This window comes from Lissotriton helveticus, assembly GCF_964261635.1.
Source record: "Lissotriton helveticus chromosome 1_1 unlocalized genomic scaffold, aLisHel1.1 SUPER_1_unloc_18, whole genome shotgun sequence".
Lineage (NCBI taxonomy): Eukaryota > Metazoa > Chordata > Amphibia > Caudata > Salamandridae > Lissotriton > Lissotriton helveticus.
Window position 1 is genome coordinate 2,036,106 of NW_027611657.1, and position 24,941 is coordinate 2,061,046.

General features: G+C 47.1%; 1 protein-coding gene across 1 annotated transcript in view; it reads left to right on the plus strand.

Moving 5' to 3' along the window:
• Nucleotides 1-2,071: 2,071 nt before the first annotated feature.
• LOC144805668 (uncharacterized) overlaps nt 2,072-24,941 on the plus strand; it is a 51,124-nt gene continuing 28,254 nt past the window's right edge. Inside the window, exon 1 of the mRNA XM_078672180.1 lies at nt 2,072-2,162. The gene's annotated coding sequence lies outside the window, so the exon portion shown is untranslated. The remainder of the gene's footprint in view (nt 2,163-24,941) is intronic.

Consider the following 24,941-nt stretch of genomic DNA (forward strand, 5'->3'; position numbering starts at 1 on the left):
GGAGGTGAGGCCTGTCCATGGGTGCAGAGGAGGAGAGGCCTGTCCAGGGTGCAGAGGAGGTGAGGCCCATCCAGAGGAGGTGAGGCCTGTCCATGGGTGCAGAGGAGGAGAGGCCTGTCCAGGGGAGCAGTGTCTCTCTTCGGGCCTGTGCATAGCGCCCCGAGGCCCAGGGTGGAGTCAGAGGCGCTGGATGGGGTGGAATGAACTCTGAGCTCCTCTGTCCTTAATGAGAATCCTTCACTGAGAGGCCTGTCCAGGGGTGCAGAGGAGGAGAGGCCTGTCCAGGGGTGCAGAGGAGGAGAGGCCTGTCCAGAGGAGGGGCAAAGGAGGAGAGGCCTGTCCAGGGGTGCCAAAGGGGAAAGGCCTGTCCAGAGGAGGGGCAGAGGAGGAGAGGCCTGTCCAGGGGTGCAGAGGAGGTGAGGCCTGTCCAGGGGTGCAGAGGAGGTGAGGCCTGTCCAGAGGAGGAGAGAAGGAGAGGCCTGTCCAGGGGTGCAGAGGAGGTGAGGCCTGCCCAGAGGAGGGGAAGAAGAGGAGAGGCCTGTCCAGAGGAGGAAAGGCCTGTCCAGGGGTGCAGAGGAGGTGAGGCCTGCCCAGATGAGGTGCAGAGGAGGAGAGGCCTGCCATGGGGTTCAGAGGATGAGAGGCCTGTCGAGGGGTGCAGAGGAGGAGAGGAGGAGAGGCCTGTCCAGGGGTGTAGCAGAGTTGAGGCCTGTCCAGGGGTGCTGAAGAGAAAAGGCCTGTCCAGAGGAGGGGAGGAGGAGAGGCCTGTCCAGGGGTGCAGCGGAGTTGAGGCCTGTCCAGGGGTGCAGAGGAGGTGAGGTTTGTCCAGGGGTGCAGAGAAAGTGAGGCCTGTCCAGGGGTGCAGAGGAGGTGAGGCCTGCCCAGGGGTGCAGAGGAGGTGAGGCCTGTCCAGGGGTCAGAGGAGGAGAGGCCTGTCCAGGGGTGCGGAGGAGGTGAGGCCTGTCCACAGGGCAGAGAAGGTGAGGCCTTTCCAGGGGTACAGATGAGGAGAAGCCTGTCCAGAGGAGGAGAGGAGAAGAGCCCTGTCCAGGGGGCAGAGGAGGAGAGGCCTGTCCAGGGGTGCAGAGGAAGAGAGGCCTGTCCAGGGGTCAGAGAAGTTGAGGCCTGTACAGGGGTCAGAGGAGGTGAGGCATGTCCTGAGGAGGTGAGGCCTGTCCAGGGGTGCACAGGAGAAGAGGCCTGTCCAGAGGAGCAGTGTCTCTCTTTGGGGCCTGTGCATAGCGCCACAAAGCTCGGGGCAGAGTCAGAGGCGCTGTATGGGGTGGAATGAACTCTGGGCTTCTCTGTCCTTAAAGAGAATCCTTCACCGAGAGGCCTGTCAAGAGGAGGGGCAGAGGAGGTAAGGCCTGTCTACGTGTGCAGAGGAGGAGAGGCCTGTCCAGGGGTGCAGCAGAAGCGAGGCCTGTCCAGAAGTGCAGAGCAGGTGAGGCCTGTCTAGGGGTGCAGAGGAGGTGAGTCCTGTCCAAGGGGGTGCAGAGGAGATGCGTCCTGTCCAAAGAAGTGCAGAGGAGGTGAAGCCTGTCCAGGGGGTGTAGAGGAGGTGAGGCCTGTTGTCAAGGGTTGGGTTTTACTGACAGTGCCGACACTCCCAGGAGCAGAATGATGAGATTTATCGAATTCCACCACTGGTTTTCCCACAGCCACCAACTGAAGAGGTAACTAGTGGATGTGCGAACCCAGCCGGGGGAAAGGGGAATGGGACAGAGAAGAGACTGCCTGACCTTCTGGCTCTTCCACTCTACTCTTCCTTTCTGCCGTACTCTGTTTTATTCCTTTCTTACTCTATCTTCAAGTATGAGTGGAAATAGCTGTAAAAGAAAAGCACACTATTACTAATTTCCTTCAATTCCTTCTCCACTTTCTTACTCTCTTTCTATTTCCTTACCCAGAGTGCCTATGGCTTTTGCTCCTCATCTATTCTTCAATATAATTATTTTATTATTTGGTAACCTGCATTATAAACAACATTTTAGCACCCTTTAACTCTGTGAGTTCATTTATTCTTTTTCACTCATTCGTTCATTCACTCTCTGCCTTACTTTCTTATCTTCTGAATTCTTCTTACTTCTCCCTTAGAAACCTTCTGGAGCCTCCGGCGTCAACCAAGCAACAAAGAAATCAGGAACTGAAGTATTCAATGGGTAAGTATTAATTCTTCTCTTTATATTTCTTTTTTCCTATTTACTTTAAATTGGTATTTCTCTCTAGTTCTAAATTACCAAACTAACTAACCGACGCACCGAAGAGCTCTAACCTGTGCCTAAGCCTGGCACAAAATTGCACTATTTATATCTAACTAGACAACAGAAAGAACGTGACTAATCTCTGAAAATCCGTTGGTGAAGTGCATTTGGTTCTAAAATCAACCGGCGCACTTCACAGCAGGTCTAGACCTCACGCCCGTGTCCAGGAACTCAGGACTAGACCGGCAACTTCCACCGTGGTCCTCCCTGTTGGTAGTACAGGGGAGAATGCCCGGTTCCGAGCTATAATGACCCGCGACCTTTTGCGAGCAGGTGATCTTTGCAATGCCGGTTCAATGGCAGATACTGCAAGACAAAGAAGAGCTTTGATTCCTTTTTCCTGCACCCTGACACCTGTCCAGGGGGTGCAGAAGAGGTGAGGCCTGTACTGTGCTGAGGAGGTGAGACCTGTGCAGGGGGTGCAGAGGAGTTGAGGCCTGTCCTGGGCCGGGGGTGCAGTGGAGGTGCGGCTTATCCAGGAGGTCTATGCCGAGGGATTGAAGGGCAGTGTGTCACTGGCGTCTATAAGTGATGCTGTCATATCAGTGCCCCCTAAGCCTGGAAAAGACCCTGTAAGTGTACATCTTATTTCCCTCTGCCACTGCGTCACAGTGATAAGAAATTCCTGCCTGATGTGATGCGACTCGGCGATCCCTCCTACTAGAGAAAATAGTCTCCCCTGTACAGTTGGGATTTGTCCCACATAAATCCACAGTGGTTCATCTCCGGACGGTATTCGCAGTATTCGCAGTGCTGCATCAGGTAAACCCAAACATGAAGTCAGCTGATGCCGATAAGGCGTTTGACTCCCTGGAGTAGCCTTTTATGATCGAGATGTGTAGGCGGCTTGGTATGTCAAGGAGTTTGAGATCATGTATGAAGCTGCTGGACACACAGCCTATGGCCTGCGTTTACATAAATGGGCTCAACTCAGACGCCATTCAGATCGCCTGGGGCACTGGGCTTAGTGTTATAATTTCTGATGTCTGCGTCTCAAACTGGAAGGTCGCTAATTTGAATCCTGGTTGGTGCACTAGGGAATAGTGACTTGTATATTTTTACAGTGCTGTCACGTCTGCCCGTGAGAGACAGCACTTGGAATAGGAAAGACAATAGTTTAAAGAAAGGATTCACCAAAATATAAAATAGGCTACACAAATTATAGGATGGGCTGTACAGAGTATAAGATCAGGCAAGCATAATTTGCAAAAAGTAAAAACGCGTAAATTCTTACTGTGCTATCAGATTTTAAATTTTTAGTAACCGCAATCATACTGTAGCTAGTGTTACTGCATTAAAGAAGTACGGATAACACCCTCACGGTAATCTTCAAAAGAATTATATCAGCATACTACGATTATTTGCCACCACCAAACAAGCAAACTGACCCAGAAGTTACAAGTTAGCCATTACAGCTCCGGGCCATTGCTTACATTGATGGCCCCACCCAGGTCTCTGGCCCTCTGGCCAGCTATCTAAACAGAGGACATGCCCTTTTGAGAAGCTGGTAACCCCATTGCTTCTTCGAACAGTTCATTTATTGTGGCGCTCCATTTTAAGCGACCAACTCTCACCCCAATGGCCTCCTCAACATGGTGCGATGTTTGGGTGACATTCGTTCCGCAAATTCCTGAAGCGTGCATAAAGCACAAGCACGAAATCCATCAGCCTAAATCTTCCAGGATCAACATCTAACGAGAAGAACAAACGCAGAATTAAAATGTTTTGATAGACCAATGTCATAGTCACAGTTTGATGCACGGTAGTCGTTCACCGTATTAGCAGGTCTTTTGTAATTTGGCTCTCCTACCTGGAGACGGTGGTTATGTGGTCACTATTAATAAGGGATTATTGTCCGCCATTGCGGATACACTGTCTACCTTGATATTTCTGCTTTTCCTTAACCTTTGTGTTGTTCTAAAAGTACCAGTAACCTTTATAAGACAAGTCGGTAAGCTTTATAATGTTGTCTATCAGTTGTCGCTTTATCCCCTTCTTGTAAAATATGCAAACCAAACTTGAAATACGTACACTTTGTTGTGAGAATAGCTATTATTGCCGCTGATTTCTTTTATTGCAGCACAGCAATGCCTCTATTATAAATCGAACATTGATTATTCGAATAGTATTGATTTCATTCCAGAGTGACTTTTGCACCATTAAGGCGATAAATAATACATTGACCTCATATTTGAGTTGTATCGGTTTATCCTGTTAGAGTCCTGTCCTTCGTCGTCGTTTTCTAGTGAGCGGCCTAGGCTCTAGAGGATCATAGGGCTCTGCCCCTCCTTTTGCTTCGACAGTGTTTGCCTTTAGAGATGCTGATATGCAGTGCGGAGACCTGCAGTTAAGCGGCTCTGAACGAGTGAATGAAATCCATGCTGGTGGTTTGAGTTGGGAATGTGCCTTTCATGTTTATTTCTTCCATCCAGCCTCCTTCGAGGTGCAAACATTGTCAGATAAGGGGACAGAGGCACAGAAAGAGTAGGATTTGCCTAGTACTAAACAGTTTAAGTCTGATGAACATAGGACTACTTTTTCCAAAGGTTATTACTTGGCCACGTTACATTCTGGTGAATAGTCGATGAGAGTGGGCGCTGTGTACCCCACCCCCCCACCAGAGGCAATGTCTATGTGGTAATCAAACCCTCGTGTCATCGGTATGCTAAGGGTAAGATTTATTCACCACTCACCCAACTGCACCAGGAACGTAACTGCCGGGAACACTCCTGGCAATGCATCAACAACAACATTCCAGGAGCCGCTGGAAGGAATCTTTAGTTAAAGACGCATCACCACAGTCTGGGCCCATTTTTAAAAGCACAATTTTACTTACAACTTTAGGATGGCTGTAAATACCTCCGATCTTGGACATAAATGGGGGGAGAGGCATAAATTTACTTAGTGATTCCTTAAGCTCACTATTTTACAAATTGGTAGCTCAGGGTTAAACACGTAGTCTCCTGGTTGCACAGTTTCCGAGTGCAGTAAACCACACGTGGGGTGGTGGAGATCGTGAGGGAGAGGCCGAGGGACTACAATACCAGGATAAGGACCTGTATAGTGGCCCTGTCGAGAAGTAACATTTGGTGTTTATTTCCAGCATCTTTAGGTAAAGTGGTAAAGCCGGGATTAGATGTTATGTCTTCCCTCGGCCCCTCCTAGGATGATTGGTCTGTGTGTAAAGGCGCTTTTGTGTACTGCGTACGTGTGAGGTGCAGAGCCCATTTCAGGTGTCTCCCTTGTATCTAAGTAGCCTCTAAAGTTGTGCGCTGTTCCATAACGTTAGTGATGCTCTGCATTCTCTCCTCTCACTGCATGTCCCGTCGCTGCTTTTTAGAGTCACTCCCTGTATTGAAATTCTTTGTAAAGCAGATGACCCTTGAAGGGAAGATTATAATCTCTCTGACAAACCTTGGTACGTAATATCCCATACCTGGGCCAAAAAACAAAAAACTGACTCTGCATGATTTACTATATGGTATTACTTCCTTAAAATATTGCTCATTTTGCCCAAGCTTCAGTCCATATGAAGCTACTCTTTGCCCTCCCACCCTCTAGTCCACACAGTACACTAGATCCCGCCAGGTATTACATGCTCACCTGCATCAGATTCTCCTCGTGCCTTGCCTCTGTTATTGCATTATTTGCATCAGATTCTCTTGCTTCTTGGCTTGTGTTATTGCATTGTTTACATCAGATTCTCCGAGTGCCTGACCAGTGTTATTGCATTGTTTGCATCAGATTCTTCTCAAGCCTTGTCTGTGTTATTGCATTGTTTGCATCAGATTCTCCTAGTGCCTCGCCTGTGTTATCGCATTATTTGCGTCAATCCATGTGCCTGGTCCGTGTTATTGCTTTGTTTGTGTCAGATTCTCATAGTGCTTTGCCCGTGTTATTGCATTGTTTGCATCATATTCTCATAGTGCCTGTTCTGTGTTAATGCATTGTTTGCCTCAGATTCTCCTAGTGCCTGGCCTGTGTTATTGCATTGTTTGTTTCAGATTCTCATAGTTCTTGGCCTGTGTTATTGCAGTGTTTGCATCAATCCTAGTGCCTGGCCTGTGTTATAGCATTGTTTGCATCAGATTCTCCTAGTGCCTTACCCTTGTTATTGCATAATTTGCTTCAATCCAAGTGCCTGGCCTGTGTTATTGCATTGTTTGCATCAGATTCACCTAGTGCCTGACCAGTGTTATTGCATTGTTTGTGTCACGTTTTTCTAGTACCTGGTCTGTGATTGCAGTATATGCGCTGCTTTTGGTGTGTTATTATTCTGATAGTTGCAGCTTTTCTAACAAACATGGTACCTTTTATCCAAATCAAGTGCATCTGACTGCAAGGACACTGCACTCTCCCTGCAGTAGCAATCTACTTCCTATTTATGTAGCAACAGACAGCACAACATGCCTGCCAGAGATATCGTAGGGTCAGAAACAGTACATAGGTCAGTAGTGAGTAAGATTTTAAATAAAGAAGCTGCTGTGATAGACGACAAAACATCCATCTCGAAACAACAGCAGTAGGACAATGGTTCATGGAATGATAATGGTAGAGTTATTTACACGTCTGTGCAGTCCGTGTCACTTAATGTTCTTTTCTTCCACTCTCATGAGATGGTTTTACAAGGCAACTCTGAGCTCACTGGGTGTGGAGCTTCCACGAATCCCAGAGACAGGCCGTTCCAAAAACGGTAACAGAGAAGGTTGAAAGATCTGAGTCTTGATCCTGGCAGATGGACTGGTGATCCCTGAGGGCGTATTTATTTATTTATTTATTTATTTATTATAGTGTTTTGTATAGCGCGAACAAGACCCGTGGGTATCAGAGCGCTTTACAATGAGTGGTAGGTTAAAGATTAACATATATAGTAACAATTTAAGAGCAAACAGATATGAGGTAGGTAATTATATGGTGGCTTTAGGAGGAGAGTATATATATATATATAGCAATACAGTGAGCAAGGGCGACCACGCCCGAAACGCGTCTGTTCGACGTTCTCTGATTTGCACCCCTGCACTTTATGATTGAATAAACAACGATTATTTGAAGACTGGACTTGGAACGTTATTTCGTGTCTGTGCACTGGAGAAAGTGCTTGGGAGGTTTCTTTGCACCGTAACCGGTTGTAGCTATATATATATATATATATATACATAACATGAGCGTTTACATTATGAGATAGGTTAAAGGTTAGCATAAATAGAAGACGATTTAAAAGCAAACAAATATGAGGTAGGTAATTATAAGGCATTCGGGCGGTGAGTATATAAATGTAAGTATTCATATTAGCATGAGGTAGCAGTAAGGATACAACTAGGTCCCATGGAGTGACTCCTGTCCTGAGTCATCGTACAGTATTAATCTTTGTTCAGGTCGGCGTCTTTCCCTTCTAGCGACGTAGATGCTCTGTATCAGGGCAACAATAGATCCTATCTGTGCTCATCAGTCTTCACTATGTGAGGTATTTACTCATCAAGATGCTTTTCACTTCCCTCTTAAATGGTGCTGTATTTTGAATCTTTCTAATGTTTGGAGGGAGTGAATTCCAGATTCTGGGGGCTGCTCCCGAGAACGCTCGGTCGTAAGTTTTTTCCGGAAAATGGCTGGCCGCAACAGCAGCTCCATGGCACTCCTGGCTGGTCTGTTTCCTCCTGATAGTTCAATTTTCCCGGCTAGGTATCTTGGTGTGTTGTAGTGGAGCGCTTTAAGGGTGATACACGCTATTTTTATTTGAATTCTGGCTTCATAGGGTAGCCAGTTTAATGCTTTCAGGTGAGGAGAGATATGGTCGAATTTCCTCGATCCAGTGATAAGTCTTGCCGCTGCGTTGAGACATGCTTTTAGTGGTGCTATGGACGTTTTTGGTAGACCGGCTAAAGTGGTGCATCCATATTCAATCCTTGAGATAACTAAGGATTGGACTGCCAGTTTAAGATCCGCCTCTGAGATGAATGGTTCAGTTTTCTTATGTAGTTCAAGTGGAAACTGGCACTTTTAGCCATTGATTTAATGTGGGCTTGCATGTCGAGGTTCTCATCTAATGTGATTCCTAGCGATTTCGCTGAGTTGACTAGGGTTGTGAGGTACTGGGTTTTTAAGAACCGGTACAGAACCGGCAACCCAGCGGTGTCAGGGTACACCCAGAGACCTCGAGTCCTTTCCTGATTCAGACCACAGAAACTCAGAGTCTTCTAGGTGAAGTCAAGGATCGATTTTATTGGCTGCAACCAAGGTAACAAGTGTCCTAGAAGTACAACACACGGGAAGTATATTCTCACGAGACTGCTCAAATTCACAAAATCAGGCTTCTCTTTTTATACAGAATTTTAAGCTTCAGGCAAACATTCTTCGAATTTACAGTATACTATTCACATTTCTTTGTTACAAAGGAAAAGCAGAGTCATGATGACATGTCCATATTTCACTTAGTCCAGCCCACAACAAATCACCCGGCAAGGCCCAACATTTCATCAGATATCGGTGGACCCCCAATAAAAACGAGCACCTCCCCATCATAAAGCAAGTGAGAGAAAAGAGCAGGGACAGGTGTGAGCAAGATTCGGCAGGGTGTGTGCGATGAAATGGGTTTATAGCCTGTTGTGCCTTGATGCTATCTCATTCGGCCACTGGGAGAGGAACTGACCTAACAGGTGCGGCCTGGGGCAATGGTTCCAACTTGCACAGGTCATAGGAAAGTCGATTAAGGTGTACGTGTCCTTTTGGAATCGAATTCAGCTGGATTATAAGCCTATGTAAAGGGCAACTCACAAAATGGCTGCCATACATAAAATGGAAGCCGAGGGTTCTGAACGATAATGACGATTTCGAGGTGAAATCGTCACTCGAATATGCTGAAAATGCTTGTACATGGTGTACTCGTCATTCTCAGTCTTTTGATACCAAATTCGTCATGTTTCGACGAAGTTTAATTCTCGAGTCCAGAATTATTATATGAGTCCAGGATTTTCAGAACCACAGACCCTCCTTTTGCCCTTACATAGGCAATTAATCTATCCTCATGCTAATCTGAGTCCAGATCTATATTCCTAAAGTCATTGAGATGATGCTGTAACATCATTTTAATACTTAGTTCATCTCTAGATACAGGCTTCCTTACACATGATGTAACACAGAGGCCACATATTGCAGGAGCACACTGTACGCACAGACAGAACAGGAAAAGAATGGCTAAGACCATCCCAATGACCATCAGAATTTTCCATCCCCAGGCGGATATCAGTTCCCAGAACCATCCCATTAACGACCAATCTCCTTTATCCACATGAATAGATTCGGAAATCTTATGCAGTTTGGAGATGGCCTGGTACACTGTTGGAGCGTTATCTGGGATGAAAACACAGCAACTCGATTGGATCAATCTGCATACCCCACCTCGGTCTGCAAGTATGACATCTAATGCGACCCTGTTCCGACTGGAGCTCAGCAGTCAGGTTACTAAGGGCACCAGCAGTTTCTATTACGGTGGACTCAACTACCCTTGTCAATTGCCTTATGTTCCTGCTGTTAGCCATGGATCCCCAGAACGTCAGAAAACCCTTTGCGAAGTCCCCAAATTCTTGTCCCGCAGTGTCTTCTTTACTCAAGACACCTCTAACTATCCTTGTCTTGTGGTAATCTGCCGCTGCTGTGTAGGTGGGAGGCAACAGGAACGAAACAAAACATGAGCCCAAAAAGTCAGGGGGCAACCATGTATAGGCTCTATCATGGCAGATGAAATAGGTACCCTTAGCTGCCAAAAACGCAGGGGAAGTCTGAGACCCAAAAACATACGTTTCAGTACAGACACTCTTCCCTAACTGAGCTCTGGGATTCTTGCCAGTCCCTTGCAGACACAGGTGACCCTGATGGGGTACAATCCAAATCGGGGAAGATATCTTAGCTTGCTGTTTCTCACTCAGAATAGCTCCATATCCGGTCACGTTCCATCCTATATAGGCACGTATCTCATCTTCGGGGGTAGTTGCATAAGAAATACCATCCTTAATCATGTCAACTATACCCTTGACTAGAGCACTATTCTTAGGATTGTCTTTTATAGAGCGTAGGGGGTAGACTTCACGTGCATATATGAACATTGTTCTGTATGCCCACACAGAACCATTGTGGCTGAAGGGCAGAACCAGGTACGGGATACCTTTATCAGTTGTGTGAGGCATAAGACCGCACACCCAACAGTTAGTTGTGTTCATTACAAGTTGGTGTTGGTGCAAGAGCTGAACAAAGGAGTTATTGATAAACTCTAATCTCCTAGCGGATTCGTGTTCAGGAAGGGGTTGGAAAGAATGTGAGGAAACAGTAGAAGGGGGAGGTATAGGCGATGAAGTGGGTGCAAATGTTACTCGAGAAGAGAACAAGACATAACTTATTAAAAATATCATCATACTGAATAACATAAAAATGCACAATATCAAAAAACTTTTCCTTGTCATTATTTGACAGATCCTGTGTTTAAAGTTCATTTCCTTGGCAGGTCTCTCCATCTCGGAAAACTCCATCCTCTCTAAAGTGCTGCCCGCGACGGGAGATTGATTCTACTAAGAAATGCTTCTGTCAGTCCAGGGCAACTCCCTTAGACCAACCAGAACTGCCTACCTAACGTCGTCAGCTGCACCCCAAAGACTTTAAGCAATCGCGGCCCTAGCAGCGGAACCCGGATGGCGGTTCGAAAAACAAAAATAAGCAAGTTTTCTCAGATGGGAGAGCTGCACTTAAAAAAAATAGTACTTGGAGGAAAAAAAGAAATATATTTATTTGTCCATAGGTCTCGGTCTTAAATTGTAACGTTTTCTTCCAGGTACTGTTTGATCCTGAAACAAGAGTTCAGGCTCTGTAGTGTTCAATCGAACTGACGGTGATACTGCTGGTTGCAAAATATTGTCTCTCTCTTGTTCAGTTAGTGTTCCTTTTACACGTGCATCACTGAAAGGTAGGTGACGTGGCACGGTTTTAGTTTCTGAGTCAGCGACACCCTTCTGGACCCACTGGTCATAAGGCAGAGGTAAAGGTATTCTTTTACAATGGACCCCGTGGATCCAGTTGGCCTTCCCCTCCACTCGAACGGCTGATCTTGTGGAAAGAAGGACGAGGTGCGGTCCGGTCCACCTGGGTTGGTCGTTCTTTGTTCTCTGGAAGTTCTTGACCAACACCCAGGATCCAGGGTCGATCCGATGTCCTGGAGTCTCAGAGACCGGAGGCAGGGTGTCGTGAACCTGTTGATGCAAAACACACAATTTAGCCGTCAATTCGTACAGGTAGTCAAGCAAAACAGGGTGTTCAATCTCGCTGAATTTGGTGGGTCGTGGCACTCCCCATATGTTGGCCGGGCGGCCAAAAACAATTTCATAGGGGCTAAGTTTCACTCGGGAATGCACAGTAATTCTGGTGGACAGGAGTGCTAGGGGTAGAGCATCAGGCCATTTAAGACCTGTGCTCGCTTGAATTTTGGCCAATTTAAGTTTTAAAGTGCCGTTGTAGCATTCTACTAATCCAGCTGATTGGGGGTGATTTGCAGCGTGGAACTTCTGCTGGATACCTAGTCCTTCACATACTCTCTTCATCACTCGACCCACAAATTCACTTCCATTATCACTCCAGACCATTCTAGGCATTCCAAATCTGGGGAAGAACTCTTTCACAAGGGCTTTCGCTGTGGACAAGGCAGTATTGTCTTTTAAGGGATATGCTTCTACCCATCTTGAGAAGGCACAAACAACAACGAGTACGTATTTTAAATTGTTGCACCTCTCCATGTGGATGAAATCTAGCTGCAAAACCTCGAACAGATACCTAGGAGGTGCAAAATGACCAGCTGGAGTTGGGGTTCCCCTACCAGGATTGTGTTTCAGACACACCATGCAATTCATGACCATATTCTATGCACACTTGGAAATTCCTGAATTTTGCCATACTGGGGCCAACAACTTGCAAATCCCTTTCACGCCGATATGAGCCATTCCCTGAGCCATTGTAACCACTGCAGGCACATATGCATCAGGTAACAACCATCTCTGATGCTCTGACAATTCAATCCAGCAACCATTTGCATCCATTCTACCTGTACTTTCTCTCCACGTGCTCAACTCTTTCTCTGTGGCCTCAGCTTGAATGGACTTCACACTCTCTATCGTATCTTCACACATTCCAACATCACCAACCCATCTTGCAGGGCCTGCAACATACATTCGGCTCATCACATTCCTTGCAGTTTCTTTCGCGATTTCGTCTGCAAATGCATTTCCACGACCAACATCATCAGTCACCTTTTTGTGAGCACTACATTTCACAATCGCCATTTGCAGAGGCAAGGTCAGTGATTCAAGAAGCTCATTCACCAACTGACCATGCTGAATCTTAGCTCCATGCGAAGTCAAGAACCCACGTTCTTTCCACAATCATCCAAAACTGTGAGCCACACCAAATGCATACTGACTGTCGGTATAGACAGTCACTCTCATTCCTTTGGACAACACACATGCTCTTGTGAGTGCAATCAATTCTACTGCCTGAGCTGAATTATGTGGGACACGTGCAGCTTCAACAATTGTATGCAAAGTCGTGACAGCATATGCTGCAGTCGTGTCACCATTCGGGAGCTTGAAGCATGAACCATCCACCCATAATGTACCATCACATTCAGCAAGAGGAGTATCGTAGAGATCTACTCTCCCTTTCGTCTCTTCTTCTGTTCTAAGAAAAGAATCATGCTGTTCTGAAGCATCTGATTCCTCTACAATTGGCAACAATGTAGCTAGGTTTAAAGTGTTGCACCTTTTTATGTGCACATGACTCGCTAACAATGTTAATTCGTAACCTGACAATCGAGCACTAGTTAAGTGCTGTGTCTTGGTTCTATTTAACAACGTGTCTACTGCATGTGGGACCATCACGACTAGTGTATTATTCATTACTAGACCAGCAGACTGTCGAATAAAAACAGCCGCTGCCACTGTGGCTCTTAAACAACTTGGCAATGCTCTAGCTACTGGATACAAAGTCGACGAAAAATACGCGCATGGACGTTGCTTGTCCCCAAATAACTGAGTCAGAACTGACAATGCACAACCTTCCTTCTCATGGACATACAATGTAAAAGGCTTACTGTAGTTGGGGGTACCTAACACAGGAGCCGAACATAATGCTGTGCGCAATTCAGAAAAACATTTCTGATACTCTTGAGACTAAGGAACGGGATTGGGTGTGTCTTTACACATTAATGCCACCAAAGGTTTGGCTAATAACGAAAAATTTGGAATCCACTGTCTACAGTATGATGTAATGCCCAAGAAAGCACGCACTTCTGTGTTCTTGGCACACTCAATTTCGCTATTGCCTGTATTCTTTCTGGGGTCAGTTTCCTTCCCTCCTTCGATAAGAGGTGACCTAAGTAGGTCACTTCTTGTCGACAATATTGTAATTTGGAAAGTGACACCTTGTGATGCAAATCACACAAATGACGCAACAATGACAATGTGGCTTTCTTACATATTTCCTCAGTATCTGTAGCAATGAGCAGATCATCAACGTACTGTACAAGAGTAGCACCTTCCGGTAAAACAATCGTATCAAGCTGTGTTTTTAGAGCTTGACTATATATTGATGGACTTTCACAGTAGCCCTGGGGAGCGCGTTTGAAGCGGAAGCTGCGTCCTCCTAAACTGAATGCAAAAATATCCCTACTCTCCTCAGCAATCGGGATGCTGAAGAAAGCATTCTTCAAGTCAATCACCGAGAACCAGGTAGCTGAAGCTGGAATCATAGTCAATAGTGTAGTAATGTCGGGGACAACTGGGAATTGTGGCACAACTATTTTATTCACCTCTCTGAGATCAATCACAAATCTGTACACAGGTGGCTGAGAGGGATCAGTTCGTTTTAAAACAGGCAGAACAGGACTATTGCAAACGTTGCCACTTGTCTCTTCAATCACATCTTTTTCAATTAGCTCGTAAACGATCGCTAGCAAAGCTTTTTCACCTTCACTAGAGATTCTATATTGGGGAATTCGTGGCATTTGAACATTGGCTTTCAATGTTACAACATATGGTGGTATTTCTAAAAGACCCACATCATTAGGACCAGCAGCCCAAAGAATATCTGGAAGAAGCGACAATTCTGCTGGAAGTTTATCCCTTGACAAATACATTGGAGAAACCACTTTCTTACCTAAAGTAAGTTGTACTCCTGAAGGGGAACAGTACAAAGTCGCATACAATCTTTTTAACAAATCCAATCCCTACAAGTTTTCACCACAACCTGTTGTCAGGATAAGGGGTGCTTCTAATTCACGAGGACCAACAGAAAGAGACAAAGGGTCAGAAATCGGATTTCTAACTGGGGCGCCAGAAAAACCTACAGAAACATTCATTTCGCCAGACAAAGGTGCGCCAGGGAGTTTGGAGTGCATAATAGAACTCTTTGTAGCACCAGTATCCAACAGAAAAGGTTCTGACACACCTGATGTAATCACCTCAACGTATGGTCCACTCTGATCTACTGGGACTGAAACAACTCCCTCTCTTTGTCTATGGCTGTCCTAGCAATTATTACCTTCCAAATACTCATCTTCTGTATAGTACTCATCAACATAGTATTGAGCTGTCCTGTCAGATGCGTTATTCTGCTGATCGAACCTATTCATAGAATTTTGTGGTGAAAGGGGAGGTGCGTTCTGGGGGACGTTTCCGCGTCCTCTACCTCTAGGCGCTTGTTGAACACCACGACCTCTTACGCTACAAGCACCATTTGCGCGCTGTAACAGAATAGGGCAATTATACTTGAAATGAACCTCTTCCTTGCAGTATGAACACTGGTTGGGGCCTACAGGGACACGTGGCTGAGTGCACTCGACTTTTTGCGAGTTCCTCTGATACTGTTGAGGCTGCTGAAAATTATTCTGATAGTGATTCTGACCGCTATTATTCTGATTACCACCACCACGTGGCGGATATGCTTGCTGTAACAAAACCTTGTTTTCAACTCCTTAGTTTTCTTTTCTGCTCTATCTTTCTCGCCTTTGTCTCTATTTTCATAATATTGTGCAGTAGATAATATCTGTGCTGAAGACGAAACTGCCCAAGAACTTTCTGAATCCTTTAACTTTTTACATAACTCAGGAAGCAGATTGTGCACGAATTTATCGACGAACAGTCTCTGACCACCTTCTGTGGTCATATCTTGACCACTGTGGTCGACAAACGTTTCTTCAAACCTGGTGAAGAAATCTGACACCGTGTCATCTTTCTTCTGCTTACATGAAGACAACTTATCCCAATTTACACGTATTGCAGGCATTATCGTTTTCATGTAATCAACTATTTTACCAGGAAGTTCGGCTACTAAAGGCTCAGGCTTAGCACCACCAACTTGTCGGGCATCTGCAGCAGCAATATTAGCCCATGAGTCACCTAATTCCTGATCATGATCTGTATGACCAACCCTACCCCATAAAGTCTGTGGAACAACATTCCCAAATAACATATCGATATCGGCTAAATTCATGATACATGACCCTGCAGTCTGTGACAACTCTTTGTAATACCCTGCAGGATTTTTACGGGGATCAGGTAATGTCTGTTTAAGGGCTAAAACTTCAGCTCGCTTCCATGGGACATGTACCCACACACACTGAAAGTGTGGCAGAATAGGTGGGTTAACAGTTGTGTCGCCCTCTCTCCATTGTGGGGGAACTTTTCTCATGGGGTATTGTCGCGCCTTTTTCCTACCGGATGCACCATGCTCAGATTGCGATCCAGAAGTGCTCCCCTTACTCCGATATGATAACAATATCTCAACCGCTCTCTCGACATCGGGACCTACGATCATGCCCTCTCCAAACTCGAACTGTACACGACACAACTTTTGCGGGTTGCATTCCAGATCATTGTCTTCCAAATCCTCACAGAGGAAAACACACATTTGTTCAAAAACATATGTGTCGGTGCTTCCCATTGACGGAAGACTTCCATGACAGACTCTACATCATACTTTACAGTATCCATAACCCATTTATGCGCTAAACAATTTAGTAAATCTCTCTCGAGATAGTCAGGCAGTTGACTCCGCAACTGTCTTCATTCTGTGTTAGGGGTCGTAGTAGGCGACCCGAGAAAAGGTGAGAGAATATTAGTAACAGTGTTGGCCATTCTTTGTCGAACGGAAGGAGAAACTGACGGAAGAACGGGCAGAAAAACAGGGTGAGATAAAGCAGAAGTATCGGCAATAGCAGAGGGAGCATTAGGAGAAATAGAAGGTGCACTAGGCAAAGTCGTAGAAAGCACAGGTGAAGTAGATGTGGTCGGTGGGCCGTGAGGAGGCTGCACCGAAGGAGCAGGAGCCAGCTGAAGAACAGCTGGTGGTTGCTGTAGAGGAGCAGGAGGCAATGCAATCACAGGTTGCGCAACTAAGGGTTGATAAGATTAGAGACTTTCACCATTTCCATATAAATCAAACCATAGAACTGCCAGTGTTCTTTCAAAACCCACAAACAGTAGCTGAAAGGGCCTTGCATACTCTAGATGTCAAGAGAGCTCTGCTATATTATATAGATAGAACTAAGGCATTTCGAAAGACAAAACAGTTGTTTGTTGCTTTCTCACCACAACACAAAGGCAACCCTATTTCAAAATCAGGTATAGCCAGATGGATCGTTAAGTGCATCAAGATATGTTATTTAAAGGCAAAACGCACCTTAACAGTTCCCCCTAGGACGCATTCCACATGCAAGCTAGGGGCATCCATGGCTTTCCTTGGAAATATTCCGTTACACGAAATTTGTAGAGCAGCCACATGGTCAACCACATATACATTTACCAAACACTAATGTGTAGATGTACATTCCAAAGAGCAAGCTGCTGTAGGACAGGATGTTCTCAAAACTCTTTTCCAGACTGCTGCAGCTGACATGAGGCACAGGGTCAGACTGATTTGCATATAGCCATGTCTGAACTGGGGTAGAAGAGTGGGCTAACGAACGGTGATGGGTCAAACCCAGATCTTTTGAATGGTTGTGAGTGTTTGATTGGTTCAGATGCGCTGTCCATCACCACCCCCTTTTGTACCGCCTTTGGCCGCCATAAGTGTGGCAGGGTATGCTCAGACGTGAGTCCCTTGCTCACTTTGCCACTGGATTCAAGCAAGCCGGGCTGAAGACGGCTGTAATGCCAGAAAACGGTCCTCAGAAGCTTGTTTCCGGTCCAGGGAAGGCATGGCTTGGCAGTTCGGGCCGGACTGTTCCCATGAGGCACAGGGTCAGACTGATTTGCATATAGCCATGTCTGAACTGGGGTGGCCGAGTGGGCTAAAGAACAGTGATGGGTCAAACCCAGATCTTTTGACTGGGTGTGAGTGTTTGATTGGTTCAGATGCTCCGTCCATCACCACCCCCTTTTGTACCGATTTTGGCCGCCATAAGTGTGGCAGGGTATGCTCAGACGTGAGTCCCTTGCTCACTTTGCCACTGGATTCAAGCAAGCCGGGCTGAAGATGGCTGTAATGCCAGAAACCGGTCCTCGGAAGCTTGTTTCCGGTCCAGGGAAGGCATGGCTTGGCAGTTCGGGCTGGACTGTTCCCATGAGGCACAGGGTCAGACTGATTTGCATATAGCCATGTCTGAACTGGGGTGGCAGAGTGGCTAAAGAACGGTGATGGGTCAAACCCAAATCTTTTGACTGGGTGTGAGTGTTTGATTGGTTCAGATGCTCCGTCCATCACCACCCCCTTTTGTACCACTTTTGGCCGCCATAAGTGTTGCAGGGTATGCTCAGACGTGAGTCCCTTGCTCACTTTGCCACTGGATTCAAGCAAGCCGGGCTGAAGACGGCTGTAATGCCAGAAACCGGTCCTCGGAAGCTTGTTTCCGGTCCAGGGAAGGCATGGCTTGGCAGTTCGGCTGGACTGTTCCCATGAGGCACAGGGTCAGACTGATTTGCATATAGCCATGTCTGAACTGGGGTGGCAGAGTGGGCTAAAGAACGGTGATGGGTCATACCCAGATCTTTTGACTGGGTGTGAGTGTTTGATTGGTTCAGATGCTCCGTCCATCACCACCCCCTTTTGTACCGCTTTTGGCCGCCATAAGTGTGGCAGGGTATGCTCAGACGTGAGTCCCTTGCTCACTTTGCCACTGGATTCAAGCAAGCCGGGCTGAAGACGCCTGTAATGCCAGAAAATGGTCCTCGGAAGCTTGTTTCCGGTCCAGGGAAGGCATGGCTTGGCAGTTCGGGCTGGACTGTTCCCATGAGGCACAGGGCCAGACTGATTTACATATAGCCATGTCTGAACTGGGGTGGCAGAGTGGGCTAAAGAACAGTGATGGGTCAAACGCAGATCTTTTGACTGGGTGTGAGTGTTTGATTGGTTCAGATGCTCCGTCCATCACCACCCCCTTTTGTACTGCTTTTGGCCGCCATAAGTGTGGCAGGGTATGCTCAGACATGAGTCCCTTGCTCACTTTGCCACTGGATTCAAGCAAGCCGGGCTGAAGACGGCTGTAATGCCAGAAACCGGCCCTCGGAAGCTTGTTTCCGGTCCAGGGAAGGCATGGCTTGGCAGTTCGGGCTGGACTGTTCCCATGAGGCACAGGGTCAGACTGATTTGCATATAGCCATGTCTGAACTGGGGTGGCAGAGTGGGCTAAAGAACGGTGATGGGTCAAACCCAGATCTTTTGACTGGGTGTGAGTGTTTGATTGGTTCAGATGCTCCGTCCATCACCACCCCGTTTTGTACCGCTTTTGGCCACCATAAGTGTGGCAGGGTATGCTCAGACGTGAGTCCCTTGCTCACTTTGCCACTGGATTCAAGCAAGCCGGGCTGAAGACGGCTGTAATGCCAGAAAACGGTCCTCGGAAGCTTGTTTCCGGTCCAGGGAAGGCATGGCTTGGCAGTTCGGGCTGGACTGTTCCCATGAGGCACAGGGTCAGACTGATTTGCATATAGCCATGTCTGAACTGGGGTGGCCGAGTGGGCTAAAGAACAGTGATGGGTCAAACCCAGATCTTTTGACTGGGTGTGAGTGTTTGATTGGTTCAGATGCTCCGTCCATCACCACCCCCTTTTGTACCGCTTTTGGCCGCCATAAGTGTGGCAGGGTATGCTCAGACGTGAGTCCCTTGCTCACTTTGCCACTGGATTCAAGCAAGCCGGGCTGAAGACGGCTGTAATGCCAGAAACCGGTCCTCGGAACCTGTTTTCCGGTCCAGGGAAGGCATGGCTTGGCAGTTCGGGCTGGACTGTTCCCATGAGGCACAGGGTCAGACTGATTTGCATATAGCCATGTCTGAACTGGGGTGGCAGAGTGGGCTAAAGAACGGTGATGGGTCAAACCCAGATCTTTTGACTGGGTGTGAGTGTTTGATTGGTTCAGATGCTCCGTCCATCACCACCCCCTTTTGTACCACTTTTGGCCGCCATAAGTGTGGCAGGGTATGCTCAGACGTGAGTCCCTTGCTCACTTTGCCACTGGATTCAAGCAAGCCGGGCTGAAGACGGCTGTAATGCCAGAAACCGGTCCTCGGAAACTTGTTTCCGGTCCAGGGAAGGCATGGCTTGGCAGTTCGGGCTGGACTGTTCCCATGAGGCACAGGGTCAGACTGATTTGCATATAGCCATGTCTGAACTGGGGTGGCAGAGTGGGCTAAAGAACGGTGATGGGTCAAACCCAGATCTTTTGACTGGGTGTGAGTGTTTGATTGGTTCAGATGCTCCGTCCATCAGCACCCCCTTTTGTACCGCTTTTGGCCGCCATAAGTGTGGCAGGGTATGCTCAGACATGAGTCCCTTGCTCACTTTGCCACTGGATTCAAGCAAGCCGGGCTGAAGACGGCTGTAATGCCAGAAACTGGTCCTCGGAAGCTTGTTTCCGGTCCAGGGAAGGCATGGCTTGGCAGTTCGGGCTGGACTGTTCCCATGAGGCACAGGGTCAGACTGATTTGCATATAGCCATGTCTGAACTGGGGTGGCAGAGTGGGCTAAAGAACGGTGATGGGTCAAACCCAGATCTTTTGACTGGGTGTGAGTGTTTGATTGGTTCAGATGCTCTGTCCATCACCACCCCCTTTTGTACCACTTTTGGCCGCCATAAGTGTGGCAGGGTATGCTCAGACGTGAGTCCCTTGCTCACTTTGCCACTGGATTCAAGCAAGCCGGGCTGAAGACGGCTGTAATGCCAGAAACCGGTCCTCGGAAGCTTGTTTCCGGTCCAGGGAAGGCATGGCTTGGCAGTTCAGGCTGGACTGTTCCCATGAGGCACAGGGTCAGACTGATTTGCATATAGCCATGTCTGAACTGGGGTGGCAGAGTGGGCTAAAGAATGGTGATGGGTCAAACCCAGATCTTTTGACTGGGTGTGAGTGTTTGATTGGTTCAGATGCTCCGTCCATCACCACCCCCTTTTGTACGGCTTTTGGCCGCCATAAGTGTGGCAGGGTATGCTCAGACGTGAGTCCCTTGCTCACTTTGCCACTGGATTCAAGCAAGCCGGGCTGAAGATGGCTGTAATGCCAGAAACCGGTCCTCTGAAGCTTGTTTCTGGTCCAGGGAAGGCATAGCTTGGCAGTTCTGGCTGGACTGTTCCCATGAGGCACAGTGTCAGACTGATTTGCATATAGCCATGTCTGAACTGGGGTGGCAGAGTGGGCTAAAGAATGGTGATGGGTCAAACCCAGATCTTTTGACTGGGTGTGAGTGTTTGATTGGTTCAGATGCTCCGTCCATCACCACCCCCTTTTGTACTGCAGATATGAATGTCAGCAGCCCTTCATGCCAAGAACAGATGTATACTGGTAAGTAGCATATTCCTTCTATTGCCCCGCCATACCGCCGGGCTAAGAACATACAAAAAGAGCCTTCTGAGACCCGTAATCCAAGGCCGGTTCAATCGAAACCGAAACTCATCGACACGACTGTCTTCGGACCGAACGTCGTCGAACCGAAGGTGATAAACCCAAAGGGCACCGAGCCGAAGGCCACCGTTCCATATTTATTTATTTATTTATTTATTTTTTACACTTATAATGCGCACAGATACCCACAAAGGGTTTCCCGGCGCCATGGCTAAGAGAACGAAATACAGAAAGCAAATGCCGTCAAAAGATCAACAACCATTTATTTAAACAATTATTTATTAAACAGCCAGGTTTTAACTTTTTTCTTGAAACTGGCGAAGTTTTCCTCTTTGCGCAAGGCTAAAGGGAGGGAGTTCCAAAGAACTGGTCCCAAATGGGAAAAAGATTTACCTCCCATTCGGGCCAGTTTGAATCTGGGAACCACGAAAGTTGCTCCATTTAAGGAACGGAGATTCCGTACAGGAACATGGGGCCTAACCAATTTCTGCAGGTACCGTGGTGCGGTTCCTGCCCTAATCTTGAACATGTAGGTCAAGGCCTTAAACCGGACCCGGTTTTCAACTTTCAACCAGTGTAGGTCTCTAAGGTGCTTCGAGATCCTTGCTGTCCTAGGGATCTTACACAACAGCCTGGCTGCGGAGTTCTGGACCAATTGTAGTCGTCTGATTACGGCTAAATTGGAGCCCAGATAGAGAATGTTACCGTAGTCAAGCCTAGATGTTATTAGCGCATTGACTACGGTCTTCTGGGTGTCCACAGGTAGCATCCAGATAATCTTCCGCAGCCATTTAATGATGGTGAGACAAGTACCAGCCACTTTATTGGCCTGCTGCTTCATCGACAAAGAATCATCGATACACACCCCAAGGTTTCTAACCTGGGTAGCCGGACTGGGGAAAATGCCCAAAGATGGCGGCCAATGCCTATCCTGCCACAGATCACGATTTTTTCCCACGAGAAGGATCTCCGTCTTCTCCCCGTTAAGCTTCAGCTGGTTAGTTGACATCCAGCTGAAGACCTCCTGGAGACCAAGTTTCAGGACTGAAGGGGATGAAGACTCTGAGTTGGTAAGGGAAAAAATAATCTGTGAGTCGTCCGCGTAGGTCATAAGTTCAAGACCTACCCGCTCTGCTAGATCAGCGAGGGGGCGGAGATATAGGTTGAAAAATAACGGACTTAAAATTGAGCCCTGGGGCACGCCATGAGGTGACAGAAAAATGTCCGACTGTGCGTGTGAGGACGAGATCTGAAACGTCCGATTGCTCAGATAGGATCTAATCCAGTCCAATGCGGTTCCATATAAACCTTCAAAGCCAAAGGCCGTCGAATCGACCAAATGGAGTTCGAGTGCCGAAAAAGTCAAAAAGGCTGTCGACGAAGGCAAAAAGGCTACACCCAAGGCGGTCGTCGAACCGAAAGCGAAACCTAAGGTAGACCAACCGAAAGCGGTCGAGCCAAAGTCCATCGATCCGAAGAAGGGCATCGAGCCAAAGCCGCAGGCTCCGAGGACACCTCTACAGCCAAAAGAAGTTGCCGAACCGACGAAACCGATCGGTCCGAAAAAAGTGGTGCAACCTGTAAAAGACGTCGGACCGACAAAACCTGTCGGAAAGCCTCAAAAACCGATCCAGGCACCAAAAGCGGTCGAACCGATTAAAGGCATCGAACCGAAAAAGGTCTAACCTAAAACTACAGCGCTAAGGCAAAAGACTGTGGAAGAGGAGATCATCCATCCAGACCCCTCCACAGAAGATCAGTCCAAGCTATATATTGACCCAAATACTGGGAAAGTGACTGTTTATACAAAAAAGAAAAGACCAGTGCCTGCTGAAGACTTTACTAGAATTCCACTCAAAAAGAAGAGAGACTGTGCAACCTCTCCTATTCTTTTCCAACCTATCTCTCCAGCTATGCCTAACACTCCATATGCACCATACTCACCTGCACGCTCTGACTACAACCCAGATGAAGATCAGGACGCAGATGTGGGTTTTGGATATCCACAAAACCCATATGTAGACCCCAATTCAAAGCCATGGAGGGGGGGAAGAAGGGGGGGGGGGGAGCCAGACACTGAGGGGGCTCTACCCATTACAGACCCAACTGTATACCCAGCTAAGCCATCACCCACAGAAGACACAGTGGCTTTTAACTCTTTAATAGATAGAGCTGCACTCTACCATAATGTAGACATGCATTCAGATGCTATAGAAGAATATTTTCTATTTGATACGCTGGCAACATCAGAAAGAAGTGTCAAAACACTCCCCATGGTAAAGGGCGTCCTAAAGCACGCAAATGCCATATTCAAAGACACTGCTAGGGCACGTGTCATCAACCCTAGAATAGAGAAGAAGTATAGGGCTGCACCAGTAGACCCTACTTACATCAGGGGACAACTGCCCTTACACTCATTGGTGGTATCCAACGCACGAAAGCGTGCTAATTCACAAACTTCTGGAGAGGCTCCTCCTCCTGACAAGGAGTCTAAGATTTTAGAAGCATCAGGCAAGAGAGTGGCAGCTCAAGCAGCAAACTCATGGAGAATAGCCAATACTCAGGCCTTGCTGGCCAGATATGACAGGGCGCACTATGACAGTTTAGAAGGAGTTCTCCAACACTTACCTGAGCCTTTCAAAGAGCAGGCAGATGAACTTATACAGGAGGGAAAGCTCATCACCAATGCCTCCATGAAGTGTACTCTAAACGCGGCAGATACAGCTGCCAGGTCTATCAATACAAGCGTACTGCTTAGGAGGCACGCATGGCTTCGCATATCTGGATTTAAGAGTGAAGTACAGGCCACAATTCTTAATCAGCCCATAAATCCAGATTGTTTGTTTGGTCTAGCGGTTGACTCAATTCTGGACAAAATGAAAAAGGACGCTGAAACGGCAAAGCCCATGGGAGCTCTTCAGTCCCAACAACACAGAGGCTCCTTTCATCGCTCCAACTATAGAGGAGAAGCGCGAGGTAACACATCGCAGCAATCCTCCACATACAAAAGTAATACGCAATCCACATACAATAAAAACACAAACAGGGGTGGATACAGAGGAAATAATAACAAGGGCAGAGGTCGTGGAGGCAATGCCAATAGATCATCCACTAACACCAAACAGTGACTTCTTGGCACTACCCCCAGACCATATAACACTGGTCAGGGAAGACTACAACAGTTCCTGCCAGTCTGGTTAAACATCACTACAGACAAGTGGGTCAGGCAAATTATCCAACATGGCTATTGCCTAGAACTCACATCAACACCACCCAACATACCACCCGTACACTGTCCAATGTCAAAGGAACATATAACATTACTGCAGCAAGAGGTCATCAGTATGCTGCAAAAGGGGGCCATAGAACCAGTCCCACTCGAACATCAAGGAACAGGAGTATACTCACTATACTTCCTCAATCCAAAAAAAGATGGTTCTCTCAGACCAATATTGGACCTCAGGCCCCTCAACCTGTACATTTTATCAGAGCATTTTCACATGCTCACTCTGCAACAAGTCTTACCACTGCTGCGCCAGGGAGACTTCCTAGCAACTCTAGACCTCAAAGACGCATACTTTCATATACCAATACACCCTGCTCACAGAAAGTATCTGGGGTTTACTATTCAAGGACAGCACTACCAGTTCAAAGTCCTACCATTCGGAGTAACAACAGTTCCACGGGTGTTCACCAAATGCCTAGCAACAGTGGCGGCACATCTCAGGAGACAACACATTCATGTGTACCCATATCTGGACGATTGGCTAATACACGCGCCAGCAATGTGCCAGCCACATGTCAAAGACCATTAA